Below are 22,349 nucleotides of genomic sequence, written 5' to 3'. Positions count from 1 at the left end.
CCCCACCGCCCCCCCACACCGTGAAACCATGCAGAGATAATAAAGCATGTGCTATGCTCATTGTTTGCAAACATAAAGTGCTTCCACTCATCACTAACTGTCGTCTATCCTCACACAACATTGGCAGTCCTATCCAGGTCGGAGGGTGCCCAGTCTGAAGATGGGCTGTTGTTTCTCCAACTTGCAGGTCTTAGCCTAGCAGTGGATGAGACGTTAGCAAGGGAGTGGGATGGAGATCTGAAATGGGTGGCCACTACCAAAGGAGAGAGTGCAGCTTCACCAAAACACAGGTTATCATTGACCTAATAACTTGCCACCTCTCCCAACTTGAAACAGACCTTCTGCCCTGTAAGTTCTCCATTCACATTTTTCTATTAGCAGAAAAATTGAAAGCAAAAAGTTTCTGCTCCAGCCAAACAGCTGTTGCCATGTGCCTTCCAGTTACAACGCTGTTAGAAATCCCTCCAGGGGTTCCCTTACAACAATTTCCTGCAGTTTCTCTCGAGTTCAAGAAAATAAATTGATTTATTGCTCCTTTCAGAAAGAAACAACTGCAAGCCGCTTTTTCCATCAAGTCAGAATCAAGGGATTTGTCATCGGATGGAGGGAAATTTGCAAGTGATCCACAAGCCTATCAGTAAAAGGCTTCGCCCAGAAGTCACGTGCAAAAATAAGTTAGATTGCAACCTTTAGAAGCAGACAATTTCAGCTCAATTTGAAAAAAAATACACGGGCCCTCGTTTGGTTCATGATGATTATTCACAACCCAAACTGTTTGGAAGTGGGAAAGAGGGTGAAACATGAAAGTCTGCAGACACTGTAATTGTAGTAAAAACTGCGTAGAAATGCTGGAGAAACTCAGCCGGTCTTGCAGTGTCCATAGGAGGTAAAGAAACCTTATGGATGTTTCAGGTCTGAGCCCTTCTTCAAGGAATAAGCAAATAACAGGAAGGTGCAAGAATAAAGAGACTAAAGGGTGGCTGGGCTGGGGAGGAGTTCAGACCAACAAAAGGTGTTAATTGGATATGATAAGGGGAGAGGTGAGAATTGATTTTGGCTCTGTGACAGAGGGAAAGGGGAGACAAAGCTGGGAGAAAGACAATGGGGGGGGGTGAGAGAGAGAGAGAGAGAGAGAGAGAGAGAGAGAGAGAGAGAGAGAGTGTGGTTGAGTAGTTTAACCGAAACTGGAGGTCAATGTTAATGCTATCTGGGTCGGAGGGTTCCTAGACTGAAGATGGGGTGATGTTTCTCCAACTTGCAGGTGGTCTTAGTCTGGCAGAGGATGAGACCACGACAGACACGTTAGCAAGGGAGTGGGAAGGGGACCTGAAATGAGTGGCCACTAGGAGATCCCCGCTATTGTGGCGGACAGAGCCGAGGTGCTCAACAAAGGGATGTCCTAGTCTGCGGCCAGTCTCTCCGATGTAGAGGAGATCACAAGGGATGCAGCAGATAAGATTCACACGAAATGTTGCTTCACTCGGTAAGATCTTTGGGGCCCTGAGTGGTGGTGGGGGAGGATGAAATGAAAGGTTGTGACAGGGGAGGAGGTAGAAGTGGGAAGGCCAGCGCTCAAAAACATCCAGATCCTAATTGTGCTGAAGCGGTTCATTTGTGCTGAGAATTAGAATTGTGGAATCAGTACTTAGTCACGTTTCAACACTGTAGCATCCCAAAACAACAGGGCGTCAGCAACCTGGGGCAGGCATTATGTGCTAGCCTCACAGTATGCTGAAACCAGAACTTCAAAACATGACACAATGTGGCTTTTCAATATTCTTAAATCCCAGCATCTCAGGCAGCGCAAGTTCCCAAACTCCATAACCTGGCCCCCATTGAGACTGCAACTCTGTAACATGGGCAACCTGAAACCACTGCCAGAAGATTTTAGGGGGGGGGGGGGAATGGAGAATCTCCTCGAATGCCTCCAAATCCTGGAAGTGAAAGCATCAGCAAGAAAGGTCACAAGCTCCATAAGGGCCTCACATAACTACACATTCACAAGGACCAATCTTGAATGGTGGGCTTGAAGGTTTGCTTGCAGCAACACAAATGTAAATGGTGTTCAAGAGCAGGCCCAGCCTGTGAATCTACTGTTGCATGGCACAACAGCTTGGCATTATTGGTCTGCTGCAGCGCTCTGAGCGAAAGCTAAAAATCAGTCTTTAAAACTTGCCATAATTTGTACCACCAGCTCAATGGAACGATGTTCATTCAAAAGAAAGTGTCCATCGTGCTATTCACATAAGTCTGAAGAATCTATGTACAAAATATAGTGAAGAATACTTCAAATTTAACAAAAATGCAATTTTGTCCAAGTCTTCAACCCTCCTGCAAATCTACAAAATGTACAACAGCCTGGATTCCTATAGGATCTTTGCAAAAGTAAATTAAACCTAAGAGTATCAACCAACAAGAATCAACAGACACATGGTGTGGCACTGGAATAAATATCTTTAGCTTCATCAAAACAGGTTTTAAAGAGACATTTTGAGGTTGGAATGCAGAGAGATTGAGGGAGAGAATACAAGAGCTTAAATCGAATATCCATGGTCTGCTCAAGTCTGGAATATTAATCTGTCTGCACCTCTTCTGGTGACACATCTGCTGACCGTTACATATTTACAAATACTTTGACAAATACTGAAGCAACAGCAAACATGGTTTTTAATCTATTAGTTATGTTGAAATGCACATACATTGTTTTTGAAATAATATCCATTGATCTTAAAAACCTTTAAAATTAAATGTTTAATGCCAAGGAGTTGTACAAGTATTAGCAGGAAATGCGATGCAAAAATGTTCCATGGAGCATAGTTTCCTATGTCCATCTTAAATATTGCAGTTAAGCATTTTAAATATTCATTAATATTGATAAGAGTGAAGAGTCCTCATTGGATAAATCTTGAGGCAAATTGTTTACTGCCCTGTTTTCAGAGGTCATTAAATGTATAAAGCCATTAAGTTACTTTGTGCATTGACCAACGTCACCAGGTCACAAAAATCAAACATACAGAGCTAATCATTACAAAGTCTCACTCATTCTCCTTCAGCTTTATGCTCTCTACTTTCTACGACCACTGGTAATGTGGTTAACTTATTCATGCCCTTGGAAACAGAAGACAAATATTCTTTTCTGTGGCCAAAGTGAAGCCGAGAGCCAGTTTTGGTTGGGTGGCATTGATGGAACTGGAGTTAGCACTGAGAGCCGAGATAGTAGAGGCACTTTCGGCATTGAAACCCTATAGCCAACTGTCAGGTGCAAGTCTGCTAAATTATGAACCAAAACAGCATCAGTTGTCACAGCTCTTCAACAATGTCCTAGTGTTGTTCTGATACAGTTCACTCCTTCCGGCCCCACCTCCCCACATGCAAAATCAAGTATAAATATAGACTTTATTAGGTCTTGATTAAGCTGACAGTTATGTAGTAAATTCAGTGTACTCCCCTCCCTGCTTATGCAAAGCCATATGTAAATTTAAAGTTTTCTTTCATCCTGATTTAGTTATTGATGTACGAGTCGAGTATAGCAGCAGGGATGTCTCAGTGAAACTCTACAGGGCCTAAGCGACCTCATCTGGAACTTTGGTCTTCTTATCTGAAGAAGTTCAAGTTTATCCACTATCCAATTGTACCAGAACAAAGAAACAGCTTTCTTGGGACCACAGTGCAAAATAGTGTAAACTCACATACAAACAAGTCCAGTACATACAGTAAAAGCCCAGTTCTCCGGCACTTAACAGGATTGGTAGATGGCGGATAAGCGAGCTTTCTGGTTGCTCGAGATTCACTCTTATAATGCCTAATGGATACACCTGCATTAAGAATAAACAGTGGAATATGCAAAAGACATAAATACTGTACTGTACTTACACCGAACAAACTTTATTTCCATGAATATATAAAACCTTAGATCATTTTACTTTATTTTCAGTCACATTCTTTGAAAATATTTAACTGTCACTGCAACTGTAGGTTCCTCCCCATCCACGGAACTGCTCATTATGGGAATGCGCACATCTGCATGACGTCATGTAATAAGTTACATTTGATGTGTGTGTTCAGTTAGACGCCATCTTGAACAGAATAAAGAGTGATCACTAATCTGATTGTGTGAGACGATACTTTATAAGTACATGAAAGCTAAAAGATGAATAACATCATAATTACCCCCACCTCTTCCAAGATTACAGGTAATGCCTCTCTATACAGGAAGTCCCCGGGTTAAAAACATCTGATTTCAGAACAACTTGTACTTGCGAACCAACAAGCCAGCCAGAAGTAGAATGCTATCAACTTCTGGTTCCAGCGTGATTGAGTCAGCATTGTGATTGAACTGTGCGATACTCCAGTGTGATGCTGCCGTCACCCAGCATGGAGAGAGAGTAGCCTACCTCATATTGCAAGCGCGGGAACAGATTCAAAATCGTTTTGAAAGTATGGATTCAAACATCGCCCCTGCACAGTACTGTATTTCGTCTGGTTTACAAACAACTGTCTCCTTGGGTTAAAAGCAGCTAGAAATGAACAGATGCTTCTTTGCAGCTGATTCCATCTCCAAGTTTCACATGCCCCAAATCCTAATACACCTGCACTGTATTTGTACTGTCCCAAATCTAGCATCAGGTCCATTCTCTCCATCATCTTCTCCTACATAAGCCTATTATGCACTGTATTATTACATTTAAGATGTTGTAGTCTATTTGGAAGTGTTTCTTAAGCAATTTACCTGCATAGAAAGGTAAAATATATATGCTATATACTAAGATTAATATTTGACTAACTGATGCTAAATAAGGAATGTATGCACCTGTTCCGACTTAAATACAAATTTCAGTTAAAGGCTGAAAAAATAAGTGACAAAACTAATTTTTACCCGGGGACTGGCTGTATATTAATAACATACTTTATAATATACTAATAAAGTTAAAAAATTTTACTTAAGTAGCGATAAGGAAGCACTTTAAAAGAGTCACCTCAATGGCGAGCAGCATCAACCAGCTCTTCATCCTTGGGCGACGCCATTTTATTCAAACACAACTTTATTCAAACAGCAGCCACGAGCAAAGCTCGACCGAGGCTCTCCACTGGCTGAACATATTAAAAATTTTTAGGGATGCGGGGCATAAAAAAGGTTGGGAACCACTGCACTAGAGAATTCCTCTCTAACACAAAGGAGGCCATATATCAGGATATTTAAGGAGAAGGAGTTTTCTTCCAACACCATCTGATGTCAGGTTCAGAGAAAGGGGTCCTCTGATTGACTCACACTTGCCGGTCTTCCTGTGAATGGACCAAATGCTGCAGGCAAGATTCAGAGACTAGGAATAAGGTGATGCTCAGTATAGCCACTACCAAGGCCATGGTAAAAGATCACTGTTGGGAGGCTCCTTCAGTATTGGAAACCAAAGGGTCAAAACTCCTTCAATCACCTCTCAGACTGTCTGCTTGGGGACAGTACTGGAAGGGGGAAAAAAATCTGATATACTAATGTAATGTTAATTATGCAAACAAATAGAACACAAGGTGAACTGTACAGTAATATTTTTGCAAGCATAATTGGAAAAAAATACTGCCTCTATCCATCAATAGCTTTAGTACAAGGCATTACACAAAGGGGGAATTAGCGAACATTGGCACTTCAGGAACTAATTATTTAATGTACCTCAGGATCCAAATGCATTTTTTTTTCATGCAATTACTCTGAATGTTCAAAACAGATGGAGAATGAAAGCTTCGACGAAATTCCCAGGTGTGAGGTGAAGAGCAACAACAGAGGTTGAATAAATTTGAATTACAAAACAAGTTTTTTTTTCAAAAAGGAGGAACTACACTAAAGTTAATAGGTTGAGTTTAAGATTGTAGCAGAATGCTCTGAGACTGGAGGCCACAGATTTAAAGGAATGTGCTAAATCAGTGGTTTTCAAACTTTATCTTGCCACTCACATTCCATTTTAAGTAATCCCTATGCCTCAGGTGCTCTGTGATTAGTAAGGGATCACTTAAGGTGGGAAGGGAAGGTTGAGAACCATTGCTCGAGACCCAATTGTTCCTGAAATATTTTGCTTGAGAAAAATTGTCATTGGCCCATTTCCTTTGGAGTTCTGAAACCGTGCACATAACGAGTCAATTAACTACAATTAAAACAGTGGTTTTCAAACTTTTTCCTTCCACTCATGTACCACCTTAAGCAGTCCCTTAGTAATCACTATGGCGCAGGGATTACTTAAGGTGGAATGTGAGTGAAAAGAAAATGTTTGAAAACCACTGTACTAAATAAAAAGGAAGTGTTTAAAACGGGGCAAAATAATGTGGTCTGAAGTGCACGGGTTTAAAGAGTATTTTGGAAGCAGATGCATTAAAACATAAATAAAAATAGGATTAGCCTATGTTGCAGCAGCGGTTGGCAAGAGCGAGCAAGGAAATTTGAATAAATCCCACAACTCTGTTGTATGTGAACATATCAAACTGATCAGGAGAGGGGCTATTTTAGTTTTTAAAAAATGGAACTTATTTTAGGGCACACCCATTCAAATGGTTCACCATTTTAGAATTAAATTTTTGACTCTACCCATGCTGTGTGAATTGGCAAAGAAAGAGGGAACTTTGAGATAGGCGATTTGAGAATGAAGGAAATTCTAGAGCATGGCTACATATGGATCTGAAGATTGTAGGGTAAATGCAAAGACAAGTGAAGAGACAATAATCAATGTGGTGAGCCATCCAAAAAGGAAGCCAATGGTTGCCAATCCTCAAACCACAGGAAACCATGGGGATGAAAATTTATAAAATTGATTCAAAACTGGAAGACCAGATCGAATGCGGACAACGTGACATATAAAACTAGTTAGCATGTGGCTTTACGTGTCGTGTTTGTATCAATTTGCGTGACCAATTCCGTCAGCCAGGGGCTTAAACAAGTCATGGACAGGGATATTAAGTTATTTCCAAAGTCAAATTCCTCAGATGGAAGACTGGTAACAACCCCTTTTACACTGAGATCTCACTATACTGGCACGTCGAGGACTCGTGTTTAATGCCAGGTCGGGTCAGGTTGGATCGGAGCGTTCGCACTGAACCAAGAAAAGCCAGTTCACTGCAACCTTTTACATAGGGACCCAGCATCCAGGTGCAAAAGGAGGCAGGACCTGTATCATTACAGCGTTGGTGTCCCAGGAAGGCGGGTAAGCCTTTTGACACAGGAACTAATGCAAATGCATCAGCTCTGAGACTACCTACCTTGGAGGGCAAGTACCAAGATGAAAATGACACCCCATTCCGGTTTCATCACGTTCACACAGGTAAGTGAGACGAAGTGAAGTGAAGTCTTTCAAGGGCAGTGTAAAAGGGTGTTTTAAAGTGGCTTTCTCTACCCAAAACCATAAAATGCATTCTGGAAGAATTTGGGATTTTGCGTGATGTGGAGTTGTAGGGAATGAGTGAGCTCCTGGTTTATGCAGAAGTAACTTGTGCCAAGTTTATAATTCAATCAGTTTCCACAGCTGCCTTTTCATTTAAGTGGCTCACCAAGATTAGACTTGGAATCAAGAAAATAGTTCAAAATAGTATGGTTAGCACGACAATATTAACAGCGAAGTCTCAGTGCTCCCCTCAAACAAGTATAAAATCCAAACCTTAACAGGGAAGCCTCAGAGGTTCCCCTGCGGTGTCCAACTGCCATCGGCTCTGTGCAGGCTTGAAATGGCCTGTTAAAGGAGCCGACTGTGGTTTATTTTTAAAATATGTTAATAAAATTAAAACCCTTTTGGGGTAATTTGCTTTTAAAATATTGTCAGTTAGAACATTAAATGTGCGTAGTACATCACTCTACTGGTCAACGCTAAGTGGGGGAGTTGCTAAGTGCAGCGACTATAGCTCAAAATCTAGATTTTAGGTGAAAATTCAGGGTCGTCTTATATGGTGGTGCATACGGTTAATTGGGTGGCACGGGTTTAGATGGTTGGAATCTGCTGCTCCTGTGCTGTAAATCAAATTAAAAGGTCAATAAAATTAGGATGTGTTTAATCTTGGACATCATTGCTTTGAGTGTTGAAGTCATGCTATATTGCAAATTAAAAACTACCTTGGTCCTTACATGAACTCCTCCACTCACAACTAAAGATAGCAAAAGCAGTCACAAGAAACCGAAACAGAGGCAGGCCATTTGGTCCCTGGGGCCTGTTCTGCCGCTCCATAACGTCATGGCTGATCTTTCACACAGATTTTAGCTTCCTCTCACACTGCAACAATTTATCTCCAATGAAGGAGGTGGGGTTTTTGAATGCAAGGCAGATAATATAGAAAGAGCAACGATTTTGGTAATATTTTGACCCCTTGTTTTAAAAAAATACACCTGTGACAAGTGGTCATCCACTTCATGGGACCTCACCAGTTGTCATCCCATGTCAACAAGCCTTTCTTGGTTTTCCTGTACCTGCTGCCAGCAGGCAATCTTCTTTGCATCAGGATGCCTAGATTAGGATAGTTGACATTTTTGACTCATACCACAGTGATGCCTATGCTATTTACAGGCAAAGGGAGAGCCTGTCTGATCCTGGGGAACTGGGCAAACATGAGTGTCAATAGGCTTGGGAGACCACCCTACCAAGCCAACAGGTGCTCATGCAATTTAAAAGGAATGGGGATTTGCAGCATGGTCACATTTATCTTAGCCTCATCTGCACGATAATTCCAGGGCCCAGGAGAAGTCGACAACTCTCAGGTTTTCACCAGAAGAGCATTGATGCTGAACCTTGGGTTCCAGAAAGCACTTGTTTCTTTTCCCAAATAAATGTGCAGCTCCCTTGATACTCAAGCCCGAAACAATGGTTATGTATCTTTATCTTTGGTACATAAAGGACACTCTTTGACCTACTGAGTTTCTCCAGCATTGTGTTTTACCCAGCCCACCACCCACCCCCAAACACACTAAGCATATGGGGAGGGAACAAGTAGCCTAAGAGCTCCATGACCAGGCCCAGACGCTGATGGGAGGTGGTTAGATCTTCCTGCTTCTCTCCTCCGCCCACCTCCTCAAACCAAGAGATCCACGAAAATAGCAGCATCAACCTGAAGTCATAGATGGGCATCTCTCTGACTAAAACATTGAGGAACAACCTTGACTTACAGTATCTCCCAAGAGTGCAACCTCAAAAACAAACCGAGACCACCCACAAATTGGAGGAACCCCACCTCATCTTCCACTGGGCACTCTCCAACCACAGTATTAATATCGACTTCTCTGGCTTTTGTTAAACACCCATCCCACTTCTTCCCTCTGTCACCCCAGCTCTGACGGTCTCTTTCCACCTCCTTTTGCCCAGACAAGATCAATTCTCACTTCTCCCCTTCTCATATTCAGTTAACACCTTTTGTTGATCTCAGCCCCTCCCCCAGCCGGCCCTGTCTGTCTTCTTAGATTTCCTGTTTTTTGGTCATTCTGCTAACTCCTTGAAGAAGGGCTCAGGTACGAAATGTTAGCCTCCTCAGGATGCTGAGAGACCAGCAATAGCATTTTCGGTGCATTTTTACCCCAAGATGGATGGCTCTCCACTATTCTGAAGCAAAGCATCCCATTTGACTGTCAACTCCTCCTCCGTGCCAAACATCCCACCATCAGTGCATCATTACTGCAGCCCGCAAGCAACCCATCAGAGCTTCAACTGCGCCAGCCAAATCTACGCCTTGCTGGACAGGCAAGCAGGAACAGGGAACCAATGTGACTTGCAATCTGGAAACTGCCAAAATGTTTGGCCTGGAAGTCAGCCTGAAGAAAACTGAGGTCCTCCATCAGCCAGCTCCCCACCATGACTACCAGCACCCCCACATCTCCATCGGGCACACAAAACTCAAAACGGTCAACCAGTTTACCTATCTCGGCTGCACCATTTCATCAGATGCAAGGATCGACAATGAGATAGACAACAGACTCGCCAAGGCAAATAGCGCCTTTGGAAGACTACACAAAAGAGTCTGGAAAAACAACCAACTGAAAAACCTCACAAAGATAAGCGTATACAGAGCCGTTGTCATACCCACACTCCTGTTCGGCTCCGAATCATGGGTCCTCTACCGGCACCACCTACGGCTCCTAGAACGCTTCCACCAGCGTTGTCTCCGCTCCATCCTCAACATCCATTGGAGCGCTCACACCCCTAACGTCGAGGTACTCGAGATGGCAGAGGTCGACAGCATCGAGTCCACGCTGCTGAAGATCCAGCTGCGCTGGATGGGTCACGTCTCCAGAATGGAGGACCATCGCCTTCCCAAGATCGTATTATATGGCGAGCTCTCCACTGGCCACCGTGACAGAGGTGCACCAAAGAAAAGGTACAAGGACTGCCTAAAGAAATCTCTTGGTGCCTGCCACATTGACCACCGCCAGTGGGCTGATAACGCCTCAAACCGTGCATCTTGGCGCCTCACAGTTTGGCGGGCAGCAGCCTCCTTTGAAGAAGACCGCAGAGCCCACCTCACTGACAAAAGGCAAAGGAGGAAAAACCCAACACCCAACCCCAACCAACCAATTTTCCCTTGCAACCGCTGCAATCGTGTCTGCCTGTCCCGCATCGGACTGGTCAGCCACAAACGAGCCTGCAGCTGACGTGGACTTTTTACCCCCTCCATAAATCTTCGTCCGCGAAGCCAAGCCAAAGAAAAGAAAAAGACCATCCAGGACTGGAACAGGAGTGAGTGGATCAAAGCCCTGGAACTTCCTACCCACTGCTCTCCTCCCCTCCCTCAAGCATAATTTAATAACACCTTCATTATGCAGGCTGCAGTGGTTCAAAGCAGCATTTTGCCACCACTTTCTTGAAGGCGATTAAGTTGAGAGGAACAAAAGGAGTTGGCAGAAGCTACACGTCAGTAACAACTGTCCAGGTCTTGCACCGAAAAAAAAAAAACAGCTGGTGCTTCTCCATCTCAACTTGAAGAAACTGACGTGATTGTTTTTCCCCATTTCCAGGGACTTGCTGTTGAATGCAGAAGTTCAAAGTTTTCATCCATTAGGACCCAATACCCATTCATGGGAAGTCCATCAAAGGACTGTCTGTGAGGGACAATAGTCATCGACTCTGATCAGCTCACACTGAAGATACCGTACATACGCAGGTAATAGTTGAATCTTGTGGACCAATTTTAGGGAAAAATTTAAGGGGTTGGCTATTATACAGGCACTACTTTTGACTACAGTCATACCCGTGTCATTCGAGACATTGGAAGCTCGGATGGGTGGGTGGCTGAAGTAAGGATCCGCATTCGGGGCATCGGGAGCTCGGATGGGTGGGCGGTCTTGGCCTAGGTGAGAGTCCGCGGTCAGACCGTCGGAAGCTACGGTGGGCGGGCAGACTGGGCCAAAAATAAGGGCAGAGTGTCACTTTTGCACATAATATGGAAAATACCAGATTTTGGGGCCAAAAGTAAGTGGTTGACTTTTACACAGCACCGATTATTATATGCACATATATGGTAAATAAAAATCTCTTTCCAAGATTTATTATATTCAGAATCGGTACTTTGATTGGTCCTCAACTAAAGGACGTGCTTTACAAGCTGACACATGGGTTTGGCTTGCCTAGGTGATGCCCATGCGACAGTTGCATTGTGGTAGACACAACACATGGAGCAAATGTTGAACCATAAATTCCGTATGGGGGAGAGATTGGATAGATAGGCAAGGTTAACCGTGGGGCTCGACTGGGGTCAGAGATGTACACAGCAAGCTCACTATTGAACACAGTCTCCAGGCCAGCAGCAACTCCAAGAAAGGGACTGGATCATCTTCAAACAATTGCATCTCCGAGTCTTCCTGGATCTGACCACACGACGGCTAAGCACAGTTTTGTGCAGAACATCCTGACACATCCAAAGTTGAATGCCCGACCAGTCGGATTCAGAAAGGGTCAGAATTGGTTAAATGCTTAGAGCCAAATAAACACAAAATCAGCTGGAAACAGTGGTCCAAGCAGCATGCAGCACCAGGAGATAGAGTTAAACAAATACGGTTTTTAGACTGCAGGCAACAATCAAGGAATTTTACCGCCACACGGGGCAGTCTAAAAAGGAATGGGCAGGAAATTTGAGTCAATTCCTCCCCCATGATTTATCCTGCAGGACCCCCTACAACTTTTTGGAGGGAGCCTGCAATGTAAATCATACTGGAAAAATTCATTGCCGGTCATCCACTCAATTGCATGTCCAATCCCTGGCACCATTGCCCTCAGGCACTTGCAGTCTGAAAAAAGTGCCCAGTGTGAACAAGCACACAGGCAGTAATCATGATTATTTATTTTCCAGATATTGCAGGCTAAAAACCATAAGAATTTGAAAGAAAGAAAACGAGCCAGTTATCATTTATAAAGGGGGTGGGCAAGAGCATCTCCAGTTGCTTGGCCACTGGTTGCTGGTGTAATTCTGCTCTTCACAGAGGCGCTTGGTGAGTAGGTGAGAAGGAGCGAGAAGAAGGGGCCATGCAAAAACTGAAAATGCAGGTCAGAGGTTGTGCTGAAATGTGAAACCAAAACGCTAGAACTGCCCAACAGATCAGGCAGTCTCAGAGGAAAACTGAACTAATATTACAGATGGATAAGCTTACAGCAGAACCAGCTGGGGGAGGCGGGGGGTTTGGGTAAGCTGCAAGGAGGTGTTAGACAAACTTGGCCTGCTTTTTACTGGAACACAGCATGCTCAGAGTAGACCTAACAGAAGTATTTAAAATTATGAGAGGAATAGATAGCAAGAGTCTTTCTCACTGGGTGAAAGGTCATATACTATGTAAGGAAGGGAAAATTCCAGAAGGAGATTTGCAAGGCAAGGTTTTGTTTTCTCCCACAGAGTGGGATGCACTGGCAGGGGAGAGGTGGCAGCGGGCACGATCGATTGCAATGTTTAAAACACATTTAGTCAGACACACAAACAGGCAGGGAATAGAGGGAGTAAAAGACAAAAGTCTGCAGACACCATGGTTGAAGTAGAAATACAATGCTGGAGAAACTCAGCAGGTCAAACAGTGTCCTTTATATATAGCAAAGATAAAGATACATCACCAACATTTTGGGCTCAAGCCTTTTATCAAGGCATGAGCAAAATGTAGGCAGGCGCCCACACTGAAAGGAGAACTTTTTCAGGCTACATTTTGGTCCCTTCAAGGGATGCCTACCCTAAAGAAGTTTTCTTTTGGGTGTGAGTGCCTGTCTACATTTTGATCGTGCCTTGTTTAAGGGCTCAAGCCTGAAACATCGGTGATGTATCTTTATCTTTGCTATATAAAGGACGCTGTTTGACCTGCTGAGTTTCTCCAGCATTGTGCTTTTACTTAAAGGGACCGTGTGCAGGCAGATTGGATCAGCTTAGCACTGTGGTTAAGGCAGAGGTGACAGCCCAAAGGGACTGCTCACATGCTGCACTTTTCTACCATTTGTGCTTCTTTCCATCTGCTCAGACAAACAGGAAATGCCAGCGATCCATGTTGCAAATTCCTTTTCTCAATTCTGAATTCGAATCTTCAAAGCATTATCTTTACTTTGTTTTCCAAATTCTCCACACTGCCAGCGTTTCGATTTTATTTCAGATTTTTCTGCCTTAGTGAATTTCACTTGCACAGAGTCGATCCTAAAGCTGTTACTGAGTCAGCCGAAGAATAAAAAATTATCTTAGCAAATCCAGTTCAAACTCAACAGCCACAACTTTTATGAAGTTGTTCCATATATACAAAATGCCTGCAACATAAACACATCAATGAATCTTAAAAGTACCTGTACTTGAGGATTTAGGTTGCTGCAGTCCACCCAATAACCCCCACAAAGAAAGAGAAACTCAGACTTGCATTCTCAATAAATTATAAAGATTCATTGGTGGGGGTAGGAGTGGTGAATGGGGGGGGGGGGGGGGGTTAAATCGGAGGAAGAGCATCAGGAAAAGTAATCTATAAACAGGAAAAAAAACCCACAGCAAACAATAGAAAATGAGAACCGATGAGGATCCGCTCTGAGCAGAGGCAGGGGTGAGGAGTTGTGCATGAAGACTAAATGAGCACTGCATGTTATTGCTACGAGAAAATGAACCAGGCCCAAATCAAGGTCAGAAGGCAGCTGCCTGTGCAATCATCTACTTTCTGCCATTTGCCAGATCCTAATTTCTATCATGTCCACTTAAATATTCTTGCTCTAAAGCCCATTCTTGATCATTCTGACCAGTTCCTGCCCACTTTTTTTTGTGCAAGAGATTGCAACAAATCTTAGGTACAAATAAAAATCCACACGCATGACATAGCAGAAAGCTAACATACTTTCTATTCCAGAAGAACAATGCATAATTTTTAAGTATTATTGCAAAATATCAATTGGAGAACAAGAAATCTCCTCTTTTAACTGCCAGTATTCTTTCGCAGATCCCATTAAGCGTGTACTTTTTGAGAATAAAGTTCAAGTTTAATCATCTGACTACACATTACAACCAGACAAAACAGCGTTTCTCCAGACTACAGTGCACAGTTATAAACACATAATAGTCACATAAATACATGAAGGCACAATTTATAATAAATAGATATAAATATTTTGGAATAATGTACTTAGTTACAGGATGCTATTCATCTATCTCATCCTAGGGGAAGAAATTATTTTAGCAGGACACAAGAAAGAGGAGTAGGCCATTTGGCCCGTTGAGCCTGCCCCGCCATTTAATAAGATCATGGCTGATCTGATGATAGGCTCATCTCCACCTACCTGCCTTTTCCCCATCTCCCTTAATACCCCAACTAGGCAAAAATCTATCCAATCTTGTCTTAAATAGGTTTGCCTCCACTAATTCCATGGGTGATAATTCCATAGATACACCACTCTCTGGGAAAATCAGTTCCTCCTCATCTCCATCCTAAATCTACTGCCCAGAATCTTGAGAACATGCCCCCTAGTTTTTGTCTCACCAACCTGTGGAAGAAAAATTACCTACCTCTATCTTATCTATTCTGTTCATAATTTTTATATGTTTCCTTAAGGTACCATCTCATTCTTCTGAATTCCAGCAAGTACAGTCCCAAACGACGCAATTGTGGGCTAACCCCCTCATCTATGGAATCAATCTCATGAACCTCCTGTGCTCTGCCTTCAAGGGCAGTATATCCTTCCTCAGGCCAAGAGACCAGAATTGCACGCAGTACTCCAAATGCAGCCTCACCAGTACCGCGTGCAGTTGCAACACAACCTCCCTGCTCCTAAACTCAATCCTTCTAGCAATGAAGGGCAACATTCCATTTGCCTTTTTGACATCCTGCTGCACCTGCAAACTAACTTGTTTCAATTCATGCACCAGCACTCCCAAGTCCTTCTACACAGCAGAATGCTGCAATTGCTTGCCGTTTAAGTTGTAATCTGATCTTCCATTTTACCCTTCCAAAGTGAATAGCCACACATTTACCAACAATGTGTTCCATCTGCCTGACCCTCACCCACTCACTTAACCTCTCTATATCTCTCTGCAAACTCCTGGTATCCTCGGCACAATTTGCTTTTCCACTCAACATCAGCAATGTTGTCAGCAATCTTAGATACACGACACATAGTCCCCTCCTCCAGATCATTAATGCACATTGTGGAAAGCTATGGGCCCAATACAGACCCCTCCGACACACCGCTCATCACTGATTAGCAACTAGAAAAACACCCATGTACCCCAACTCTGCTTTCTATTGGTTAACCATGTTAATGCATGACTCCAACTCTATGCATCTTTATCTTTTGTAAAAGCCTTTTATGTTATTGGTTAACCATGTTAATGCAAGACTCCAACTCTATGCATCTTTATCTTTTGTAAAAGCCTTTTATGTGGCATCTTATCGAATGCCTTTTGGAAATCCAAGTAAATAATGTCCTGTTTCCCTCCATCTACTACGCTCGACATATCCTCAAAAAAATTCCAATAAGTTTGTCAAACAAGGCCTGCCTCTGCTGAGTTTATGCTGCTGTCTGCCTGACGGTTCCAATTCATTCCAAATACCTCCCTATTTCTTCGTTATTGATGGCTTCAAGCATTTTCCCAACTATAGATGATAAACTAACCTGCCTTTTTTCCTAAAACCGGTTTTTCAACAGTCACCGTCTTTCAATCTGGTGGAACCTACCCAGGGCCCAAAAAAATTTGGTAAATTATCACCAAAGTGTCAACTATAAGTTCTGCCATTTCTTCCCGTTCCCTCGGATGGATTCTGACAGGAGCAACAGATGCAACTATCTTTCGATGCATGTTTGCTCAGCCGCCCTCCTTTAGTGATCTCTATTGTATCCAGGTCCTCATTTCCCATTGCAGGCAGCACCTCTGGCTTTGCCAAGATAGGCCATGGTGAAGACTGACACAAAATGGTCAGTTGAAGCTTCTGCCATTTCCTCATTACCCAACACCAATTCCTCTTTCACATCCTCCAAGGGACCTCGTTCACTTTAGCCATCCTTTTCCACTTTATATAATTATAAAGACTTTTACTGTCTATATTTTGTACCAATCTTTTTCATAATCTAACCTTCCCTTTCTTTATTGTTCACTTTGTGATTCTTTGTTGCTTTTTAAAGTTTTCCCGTTCTCCTAGTTTCCCACTTGTCTTGGCGATTGTACACAATCACTTTTAGTTTGAGGCTTTCCTTTATTTCCAAGTGTGACAGTCCTGATTTTGATGTTCCTGTACCTCCTCCTGGATGGCAGTGGGTCAAAGATACCATGTGCTGGATGGAAAAAAGTCCTCACCAATTCTTTGAGGCCTATTCAAGCTCCCAGTGAATGTTATCAAGAGCAATGGGGCGGCACGTTTGGCATAGGGGTTAGTGCAGCGCTTTTACAGCACCAGCGATCCGACTGGACCTGGGTTCGAATCTCGTGCAGACTGTAAGGAGTTTCTACGTTCTGCACACGTCTGCGTGGGTTTTCTCCGGTGGTTCCAGTTTCCTCCCACCCTTCAAAAACATACCAGGGTATAGGTTAATGGGGCGTAAATTGAGCGGCATAGACTTGTCGGGCCAAATTGGCCTGTTACAGTGCTGAACGCCTAAATTTAAAATTTAGAGAAACCTTTTTGGCCTGATCTTTGATGAATGAGTGCTTCAGGCATAAGACGAAAATCATCTTCAGTGTTAATACAAAGAACTTCAAGATACATCAAGAGGAAGCATTGCACACTGCAGCACAAAATAAAATTAGAATAATCACAAGATAAAGGAACAGAAGCAGGGCACTAGGCCCATCGAGCCTGTTCCATAAATCGACACTAAGCTACTCTACACTAGTTCCAATTTCCGGCCTTTTCCCCATATCCCTTGATGACCTCACTAATGAGATACTTGTCTATTTTGTTTAAATACTCCCAGTGATCTGGCTTCCACTGCTTCCACAGATCGACAACCTTCTGGCTAAAGAAGTTCTTCCTAATCTCTGTTTTATATGGATAACCTCTAATTTTCAGACTATGACCCCTTGTCCTCGATTCACCCACCAAGGGAATCATCTCACCCGCATCCACCCAATCTAAACCTTTCAAAATACGAAATGCCTCTATGAGATCTCCTCTCATTCTCCTATACTCCAATGAATACAACCCAAGAGCTGCCAAATGCTCCTCATACGTTAGCCATTGCATTCCAGAAATCATCCTAGTAAAACTCCTCTGCACCCTCTCCAACAACATCACATCCTTTCTAAGATAAGAGACACAAAACTGCACAGAGTTCTCCAAATGAGGTCTCATCAGTGCCCAATAGAGCCTCATCAACACTGCTTTACTCTAAATGTGTAACTGTGTTTAATGTGCAAAACTGACAGTCTGCCAACCCCCTTCCGCATTCCCGTCTGTTTTCGACCCCTTCACATTTTGCCCGCAATTCCAAGTAAACTGGACAATCAGCAGCAGGTTGCTCTCATCTCATGCTGACGGGATCCCTGTGATTACAAGGGTTTCCTTCAGATGCTCTGACTTCCAACCCACCTCCCAAAGATGTGCAGTTTGATTGATTAACTGGCCATTGTAAATTGTTTGTAGGCGAATCATAAAATCTGGAAGGAGCTGATAGGAATGTCAGGAGGATAAAAGCTGGCAATGGCACAGTGGAGATAGGAACTTGATGGTCAACACACATTTGGTGGCCCATTTCTTGGCTATTTGACCCCAAAAAAAAATCACAGAAAACACACATCTGGTGCCTTAATCGAAAGGTCTAGTTTTGCAGACAGGGATGGTAATGTCAGAGGTTAAACGAAGAGTAACAATTAATTGTTTCTGTTCTGCAACAGTACTCAGTGATACTCCAGATTTTCTTTTTAAAGTTTGTACTCGGATTCATTTGCTCTTTGCCCCGAGATGACTCTCGTGGAACTACTAGGAAGTTCCTCATTACATGACCAGGGTCCAAGCTATTAAGGAGGGCAGATTTAAATCTTGCCTTTCTGGAATTAAAATGGTCAGTTTAAGCCCACTGTGCTCCTGCAAGCCCACCCATCTTTATTTGTTCTTCCAAAACAGAAATGCAAGTGCCATGAGAATCCCACGTAGACTCGCTTTTAAAAGAGGGCTCAGGAAACACCACCACCTGGGCCCCATCTAAAATTCAATTCAGGCCAAACAAGTGGCTTCATGTCTCACCAACTTTCCTTGCTTTTAATTTTCTTTGGCTTCGATAGTTTTAATGGAATTATACAAACAGCTGTTCTCCACAACTTCTGTCGAACTAAGGCCTGATTCCAAATGGTATAATGTTCGTTGCATGTGAAAATGATCCCTCCGATTTCCAATTTGTAGTAATCATTTAAAATGAAGAGGGCATCATCAGATACACAAAACAGTTCAGAGAAGGTGGCTCCACTTATGGAAATCAGTGAATAATTCTGATTGTGTTCCGATGAGACTGGCTGCCATCCAAGTTTGAACATCCTTTGGCGCACCAAAATCCTCTTCCAATTGGTTCTAAAATGTATTCCAAAGGTCCAGTCAGGAAAAAATTCTTGCTGGTTATTTTAAACAGAATTTGCATACTTGAACAGCTTTGCATTAAAATGTCTCACTTCCTCAATTTGTCTGGAAAAGTGGTCAAAACAAGCCTAAGATACTGCCAGCAGTATGCTACTGCTCCATTACTTTATTTGTACTGGCATTTTCTGATTGCATCCTCCTGGGTGTGGGACCTGACCAATCAGGAGTTAGTTCATGACTTCAAATCAAGAGATCTAAATAGCCATACAGCATTTATGACGTTGGCCTACTGCAATCAGATATTATGAGGGCTTCTTTTGTTTTTACTAATATGCCACGTTGTTTTTATTAATTCAGGTGCCTTGTCGTTTGGTGTGGGCGATCACGTCTCTCTATCTGTCACGATCTCTGAGCCTCCTCTGTTGTCCTTTGGTGAAGGCTCCATCTTTGAGCTGAGACCATAGTCGATGTTGAGTTCATGATTATACAAGGGAAAAATACTGAAATGCCTTCTTCAATTGCAATGGACCAGTAATCTTGGCCATTGATCAGCAGATCCATCTAACCTGTGTTTTTAGTTTTACCGCCACAAATTCCAATTTATAGAATCTGCTTGTAAAAACCTACCACCATCTGCAATCCATGGCTTCACACGACCCTGACTGGGAGGCTAAACAAGTACTGCACCTTGCTCAAGGGTGACCTGTAGGGTATCAGACGGAAGGAGCGCCTTACACCTTCTTTTGCTGAGCAACGGCACAGCACCGACATCGATGTGTTTTTATTACAGGGGCCAAAACTGAAGAAAATTATTCTTTCTTCTTTCTGCTGCCCTGACATGCATCGCCCACGATGATGTAATTCCACTTTGTTCATCACCAATTCAGAATTAGATGGAGCAGAATTGTGCTTTTGCAAAACACTGATAACCTCATACTTTCCAAAGCTGTGGGAAGAAATCCTGAGCACTGGAGTACTGAAAATTAGATCTTAATTTCTGCTTTCATCAAGCCTGCTTGGTTTGAGATGCTGGATGTTTTTTTTTACTCCTGCATCTCAAACCAAGATTTCCACACTTCCTCAAACTCCATCATGTTGAGTCAAACTTATCAACTTCCTATCCATCCTGATCTCACGCCTCCCCCTCCACATAAACTCCTCAGCAACATTTACAGTTATCTTAGCATTTCACTTGATTTCACTGGTCCCATCTTCCTGGAGATTAAATTCCATTGGCAAAACTATTCAATGTGTTTCCCCCCTCCCCCCACCCATTCTTGAAGAAAAACAGTTCACATTCACAGAACCCGATGCCCTTGGTGCTCTGTGATTAGTGACGGGTTATGTAAGGTGAGTTGGGGGGGGGGGGGGGAAAGAGTTGAGAACCCCTGCTCTAGACCCATTTGCTACTGAAATATTTTGCTTGAGAAAAATTGTCATTGGCCCATTTCCTTTGGAGTTCTGAAACCGTGCACATAACGAGTCAATGAGGTATGATTAAAACAGTGGTTTTCTAACTTTTTCTTTCCACCTATATACCACCTTAAGCAATCCTTTACTAATCACAGAGCACTTATGGCATAGGGATAACTTAAGGTGGAATGTGAGAGGAAAGAAAAAGGTTGAGAACCACCGATTGAAGAAATCAGCAATCGAATCACAAAGACATGGCAGATTGTGAATCAAGAATTAGAACTGGGATTAGTTATAGATAGGTATTTTCATGATCATCAACATTCATTGGAGCGCTTTCATCCCTAACGTCGAAGTACTCGAGATGGCAGAGGTCGACAGCATCGAGTCCACGCTGCTGAAGATCCAGCTGCGCTGGGTGGGTCACGTCTCCAGAATGGAAGACCATCGCCTTCCCAAGATCGTGTTATATGGCGAGCTCTCCACTGGCCACCGTGACAGAGGTGCACCAAAGAAAAGGTACAAGGACTGCCTAAAGAAATCTCTTGGTGCCTGCCACATTGACCGCCGCCAGTGGGCTGATATCGCCTCAAACCGTGCATCTTGGCGCCTCACAGTTTGGCGGGCAGCAACCTCCTTTGAAGAAGACCGCAGAGCCCACCTCACTGACAAAAGGCAAAGGAGGAAAAACCCAACACCCAACCCCAACCAACCAATTTTCCCCTGCAACCGTTGCAATCGTGTCTGCCTGTCCTGCATCGGACTTGTCAGCCACAAACGAGCCTGCAGCTGACGTGGACATTTACCCCCTCCATAAATCTTCATCCACGAAGCCAAGCCAAAGAAAGAGTGGGCCAAAAAGTCTATTTGTGTTCTATGTAACTATGATTTACTCCCTGCCACCCTCAAAAGCTACTACTATAAGCAGTGCTCTGGGATGTCCCAATTCACCAATGCATTCTTATTTCCTCCAAGAGTAAAATTTAGAAGGAAACCTAAAGCAGAGGTAGAAATTTAGCCTTTTATTTACTAGCTCCTCAAGGGATCCATGGTTATCATAACGCACATAGTGCTGTTACAGCGCCAGTGATTGGGACTGGAGTTCAAAACCAATGCTGTCCGTAAAGAGTGTACAAGTTCTCCCCTTGTCTATGTTGGTTTTCCATGGGAGCTCCGGTTTCCTCCCACTGTTCAAAACATAGCAGGGTGCAAGTCATTTGGGTGTAATGGGCTCACGGGCTGAAAGGGCCTGTTACCGTGTTGTATGTCTAAATTTAAAGAAAGGGGCTCCTCGAAATTGTAGTCGGTGCCTTGGCTGGGGCTCAGCATCCAGGCATCAATGTGTGGGGCCCCCCAAAGACCCAGGAACGCAGGCAGGGTGCTCAATTCCTCATCGAGCCTTCAGCTCACCTTCTGCAGTGCTCCTCCTCCTTATGCGGCAGATCTGGAACAATAACTTCACCAGTCACTGCTCCTCAATCCTGCCGGATGGCATCATACAGACAAATTGTCTTTCAAGTACGGGAAGACCTGCGATCCCACTCTCTCCGTCAACCCACTATTGTGCCAGAAGGTTGGTGCCAATGCTCGCATCAGAAGCCAACGCACAAGCACAAGTGGAAATACAAGTGCACTGAATGGCAAAATTCCCAGAGCTATATTCAGCGGAGACATAATTACTTTCACAACCAAAGGAGCATTGCCAATGCAAATGCAGAGCATTTGTAAATTTCATCCTCGGGGTGGATTTGAAGTTCAGTCACTGTTCTAAACATGGGCAAATGCAGCACACTATTTGCACCACAAGGTCCCACACTTTTGAGAGATACCAGCCAAGAGGTAGTGGTGACTGGAGAGTCAACAGAGGTCCTCCTCCTTGCAAAGCCCCATGCTTGTGATTGGCATGGGAGAGGTGTAGTTTGCTGCCTGCAATATTTGAATTCCCACAGCATCTTATAATTTATTTAGAAACAAAATAATAGCAGGA

General features: G+C 43.4%; 1 protein-coding gene across 13 annotated transcripts in view; it reads right to left on the bottom strand.

Annotated features, from left to right (window-relative positions):
• Positions 1 to 22,349, bottom strand: part of LOC138747396 (inactive rhomboid protein 1-like) — a 297,832-nt gene that overhangs the window by 102,772 nt on the left and 172,711 nt on the right. The gene's annotated exons all lie outside the window — the stretch shown is intronic.

This window comes from Narcine bancroftii, chromosome 12, assembly GCF_036971445.1.
Source record: "Narcine bancroftii isolate sNarBan1 chromosome 12, sNarBan1.hap1, whole genome shotgun sequence".
Lineage (NCBI taxonomy): Eukaryota > Metazoa > Chordata > Chondrichthyes > Torpediniformes > Narcinidae > Narcine > Narcine bancroftii.
This window is presented reverse-complemented; position numbering and strand designations above follow the sequence as displayed.